Below are 5,895 nucleotides of genomic sequence, written 5' to 3' on the forward strand. Positions count from 1 at the left end.
TCAAAAGTTTCTGCTATCAGAAAGTGAACAAATAAATTTATAAGTAAAAACAAGTGAATTAATTTGGTGTGTTAGAAAGTGAAGGAAAAAAACAGCATGGTCAGGCACTGGGAGGTGAGATGAGGGGAGAGGGAAGTTTTTTTGTTTTTGTTTTTTAAAAATATGTATTTATTTTGGCTGCACCAGGTCTTAGTTGCAACATGTCGACTCTTAGCTGTGGCATGCATGCAGGATCTAGTTCCCCGACCAGGGATCGAACCCAGGTCCCCTGCATTGGAAGTGCAGAGTCCTACCCACTGGACCACCAGGGAAGTCCTGGGGAGAGGGAAGATTTTAAATTGTGTGTCCTGGTTGTCCTCATTTAAGAAATGACATTGGAGCAAACACATGGCAGAGGTGAGGATGGTAGCTATAGAAATCTAGGGGGAAAACATTCCAGGGAGAAGGACAGCTAAGAAAAACTCCCTATGGCAAGAGCTTGCTTGATGTGATCAAGAAGTTCTGTGTGGTTAGAGTCGAGTCGGGGAGGGGAGGCAAGGAGAAGAGACGAGAGATTTAAGGCAGGACGGCTGATGTAGGCCTAAGAGGCCATTGCACGGGCCTCAGCCTCTCCTGTGAGGAGCATGGGGAGCTACTGCAGGGCTCTGAGCACCAGAGGAGCTTGGTCATGACCTACGGATTAAGACAGGAATTGAAAAATGTTTTCTGTAAAGGGCCAGATAGTAACAATGCTTTGTGGTCCATGTGGTCTCTGTTGGAACTACTTGGCTCTGCCACTGTCAATGAAAAGAGCTACAGACAACACATAAAGAAATAACTGTACTTCTGTTCTAATAAAACTTTATTTATAAAAACAGAGGTCAGGCCACATTTGCCCCATTATTCTGGCTGCAGTGTTGAGAATGGACTCTAGGGAAACAACAGTAGAAACAAGGAGGACATTTTTGTTTGTTTGTTTTGGTTTTGTGTTACAGTGGTCGTTTGGCTGTGAGATGTAACATTCTTCCTTCCTATTTCCAAGTAATCTATGAGAGAGATGATGATGTGTGTATGTTTCCCTACCTATTATCTAATGCATTTCTGGTTAAGTCTCCTTACTTGCAGAGGGGCTTTTAATGACAGAGGTGAAGGAGAGAAAAAGAGGAGAGGAAAGGAGAGGAGGCAGATGGGAGGAGAGGGGAAAGCATGCTTTTGCATAATTTCTTTTGGATGGCAAATACATGAAAATAAAATACTGGGGACACCCCCGTAATATTGGTAATTTAATTAAATTAACAAGTTGCTTTACACCATGGTAAGTAGGTGACTTGGATACAGTAGCTGTTTAAAAAAAAATACATTTTGTATGAGGAGGAAAGACAAATACACATGAAGAAGATATAACTTCCAGGCCATGAAGAGCTTAACACTAAAGTCTGTGGATTAGATTCTAAAGTATTGTAGAAGTCAGAAAAGTGGTCGTTTGGCTGTGAGATGTAACATTCTTCCTTCCTTTCTATTTCCAAGAAAGGGAGTTTTCAGACAGCAGAAGCGTTTTCCTCCAACTACCTAAATTACTTGTGAAATCTAACATGATGCTTCCAGTGATACTACAGCAATCAGCAATGCTTTTCAATGAGTGATTTTTAAAAAAATACAAATCACAGCAGCAAATGTAGAGTATTTTGAAGAATGATACTGTAATCATAAAATAGTTACAACTCTCAGAACAATGAGTATTTAAGAGAGTTTAAAATTAAGATGATGAAAATATTAAATTGTACCAACATTAATGATAAATTTTTATTATTTCACAATAAAAATAATTTTACTGATTTTTTTGATTGTATAAGTACATGCTTATCTTAAAAAAAACCCCAAAATACAAAAAATGTATTCTCCTTAATCTCCATCCCATATGTTAATCAATATTAATATTGGCCATTTTATGCATATATTTATATATACAAATATATTTACTTCCTTAAGTTGATATATCACATGTGAAGATATATCACATTTTTGTGTGTCTTCTCTTCCTCTTCCTCCTCCTTTTCTTCTTTTCCTTGTCACTACCATTATCAATTTTTTGCAATAATTTTTCTTATATTTCAATACCATATTTCAATGAGTCATATTTGGCAATTATAGCTGAAGACCAGATTTAATAATGCAAAACAATTGCATAGGAAATGTTACTATGTTTCTCACTGAGTTAAAAAAGGGATGAGTTGAAAAAGGAGTTGAGACAAGGAAATCTCAATTAATGGGCTGAATAATAGTTTGCTGTCAATCAGAGATTAAATAATCATTCTTCCAGCTTTTTAAGGCAGGTTTACACATCCCACAAACACCAGGAGCTTGTTCAACTTTTGATTCTCTTATACTGAGTGTCCACCCCATATTTGTCAGTTTCTTATTAATCCTGACTCATTCTTTCTACTCATGCTGCAAACAAGTAAGTTCTTGGTAATTTGAAATTACTAATTTGAAATGTGTAGTAAACTGGATGTGAGCAAACTTAAAAGTCAGCTTTGACTGACCTATGAAGAGGGCTGGTTAAATATGTCAATAGTAAAAGTTCAAACCAGAAGATGAAAATTTAGACAACTTTAAAAAAATAACAGACTTTCAACAATTAAGAAGTACTTAAGCCATAGCAGTTTCTATGTGATTAATCTGCTAATTACAAACTATACTTATTTATACATGTAATAGGGTTAGCTGACTGTGTAGCAATGCTTCATTATTATTTGTGTGCTACTATATGCATTTGGAGGTAACATTCTTGCATTTTTTTGTGATTTCTTAGTTTTTAAATGCACTATTAAATATTTATGAATATCTTGGAAATAACCTATCTCTCAGTATAGCATGAGAGTAAAGATTATAAAAATAGCTATAGAATTTTTCAGTGTTTCAGCCTATTTGTTATTTATTCATGATACATACCTAATTATTGACAAGGAAAATATGAAGTGACAAATTTTTCTGATGTGATATTTTGTGTATGTGTCAGTGTGACTTAGGAACTGTCCTCTGTTATATATAGCTTTGTGTAGACTTGAGGCAATTCTATGAATAAACTTTGAGAAACTGATAAGGAACTCTAAATTCACCCGTTGCTGACTCTTTCTACTCAATCTTTACTACAACACAACACATCAGGTTGGGTTACAGCCCTGTTAGATTTTTAAATATATGTCTGTCTTCAAACAGCATTACCCTCACTACTACTCTGTGAGGTCAATCAACTAAATGAAAAGGCATGGTGACTTTCACCTGAGCTATAGATTTCCACTGAAGAGCGGAACCCAGCATTTTAGAACCTGGACTTATTTACAGTAAATCACATGGTTTTTTTTTTTTTTTTTTTTTTTTTTTGCGTTACGCGGGCCTCTCCCTCTGCGGAGCGACAGGCTCCGGACGCGCTGGCTCAGCGGCCATGGCTCACGGGCCCAGCCACTCCGCGGCACGTGGGATCCTCCCGGACCGGGGCACGAACCCGCGTCCCCTGCATCGGCAGGCGGACTCTCAACCACTGCGCCACCAGGGAAGCCCAATCACATGGTTTTTACACATGAGCCCCGGCTAAGCTCTATTGCTACCTGGAGCGTTTTTTCTATTCCAGTTCTCATGTCATTTATCTTCTTTCTCCTGTTAAGGCAGTGTGTGCACATGAGTGTGTGTTGCTAGTGGAAAATGAAAAGTAGAGTCCAAGGTAATACATAATCCTTATGGCCATGATCAACCCCACTGACCACTGGCTACTGCTATTATTCAATTTTGCATTCAGCATCCTGATCCCAAATATGTAACCACATCTCACTCGAGAAGTTTCGCCTGTTACCATAGCTCCTGTAAATGTAAATATATAAATACTGGCTCTGGGTATTTTTCTGAAATTGAAATTAATCTCACTTTATGACTTGGGTATGAAAAGATTCATTTCTGCCATTTAACTACTTTTAAATCTTTAAATCTCTCACCTGTAAACTAGGAATCATTTTTACAATCTCATGGATATTGTAAAAGGACAGAGATAGAGTATAAAGGACCAAAGCCAGTGCTTCTCACTATAAGATAATGAATGAAGAATATCTATTTTTGGTGTTATGCTACAGGAGCTATGTAAATTTTTATAACAAAAGGAGAATGTAGTTTTTTGGTCCATTTTTTCAATATTCTTGAAGTAAGCAAGTGAATTCAGCCTGAGAAATAACTGCCTTGAATGTAGGATGGTTTATTTGCTGCAGATCCCACCTGCTCCCCATTCTTTGACCCTTGAAAACTTGTCCCCATCTTTCACCACATTTTCCTAGTTCCTTGCTCACTCATGGTGGCCAAGCCAGAGACCTTGCCAGCATTAGTTGGGGGCAGTTAGGGAGATGTATCATTTCCGTCTTGATCCAGAAAAATATTTTTAGGTAAAAAGATCAGTACTCTTTAGTACTTGACCTTCACCCCAAACCATACAATCTGTGTTTGTTCATGTGTATTGATGTCTTGCTAATGATGAAATGAAACATTAACTCAATATACACGATATTTTAAAACTAAAATTACGTGTGTTCCACTGTTTATCCAATTATGCTATGTATGAAAAAGTGTTTAAATCAGTAAACATTAAAAGCCCTTACTAAATAATATAGAATCCTTTGGTAATATGAATTATCAATCTATTTATTTACTCTATAAATTCTAATTTTACAAATTATTTGAATAATGTAACTATGTGTTTCAAAAAGCTTGAGTAATTGAAGTGATCTATAAGATCATTTTAGTGTATTCTATTTCTTGCAGTTACATGCCTTCAAACCCACATAAATGAGCTTATATCCTTTAAAAACATTTAATTTTTATTTCTGAAAGAGGAAGAACCTGATATATGGTAGTGTGAGAAAGGAAATAATTAAAGCTTATGTCTTCTGAGTATTGGAGGGATTTTCCAGGTAACATTAACACCCTGAGTACCTTTCAAGACCTCTTCCATTATTTCTGTAGCTCATAAAAGAGTACATGGAATGAACTTCCTGTATTTGCATAGGTCCATCAGTGGCAAAATAAAAACCAATAAAATAAAAATTGGCACTTTTTAAAAGGCTGAACATTGAGTAATTACAAAGAAAGAATAAGAAAGCAAGTGGGGCTTCCCTGGTGGCGCAGTGGTTGAGAGTCTGCCTGCTTATGCAGGGGACACAGGTTCGTGCCCTGGTCCGGAATGATCCCACATTCCGTGGAGTGGCTGGGCCCGTGAGCCATGGCCGCTGAGCCTGCACGTCCGGAGCCTGTGCTCCGCAACGGGAGAGGCCACAACACTGAGAGGCCCGCGTACCACAAAAAAAAAAGAAAAAAAGAAAGAAAGCAAAGGCCCCGCGCACTACGATGAAGAGTGGCCCCTGCTTGCCGCAACTAGAGAAAGCCCTCGCACAGAAACGAAGACGCAACACAGACAAAAATAAATAAATAAGTGTATTTTTTAAAAAAAGAAAGCAAGTGAAGTAAGAAAGATCAAAAGAGAGATGAGCAATTCTTTGCATTTAACTTACTTATTTTGAACTTTAAAAAAAATGGTTAATGTGAATGGGGACAGAATAATTTGGAAGTAGCATTAATCAGAGTGAGAGTGGCATAACAGTGGAGGTCTCTGATCCACAAAGACACTGTTGGGTTGTCCTGGGAATTACGGTCGCTGTGTTACTCCTCTCCATCATCTTCCTCACCCTCCCTTTCTGCCTCCATTCCCCCACAGTGTCCCTTCCTTTCTACCATCACCTCCACCATTGTCCCACCCGAAAATTTTTTTTAAAAAAGGAACAATTTTATACAGAACAAGTTTTTCATAAATTCCCTATGGATCTACAAGGTTTTACCAATGCCCAATAAGAAAGAAAATGTTGACAAAAACTCACTCAA

General features: G+C 37.5%; 1 non-coding gene across 1 annotated transcript; it reads right to left on the reverse strand.

Annotated features, from left to right (window-relative positions):
• Nucleotides 1-238: 238 nt before the first annotated feature.
• TRNAG-UCC (transfer RNA glycine (anticodon UCC)) lies at nucleotides 239-311 on the reverse strand. The gene has a single exon. It is a non-coding gene; the product is annotated as a tRNA-Gly (tRNA).
• Between the last annotated feature and the right edge of the window lie 5,584 nt (nucleotides 312-5,895).

This window comes from Kogia breviceps, chromosome 3 (assembly GCF_026419965.1).
Source record: "Kogia breviceps isolate mKogBre1 chromosome 3, mKogBre1 haplotype 1, whole genome shotgun sequence".
Lineage (NCBI taxonomy): Eukaryota > Metazoa > Chordata > Mammalia > Artiodactyla > Physeteridae > Kogia > Kogia breviceps.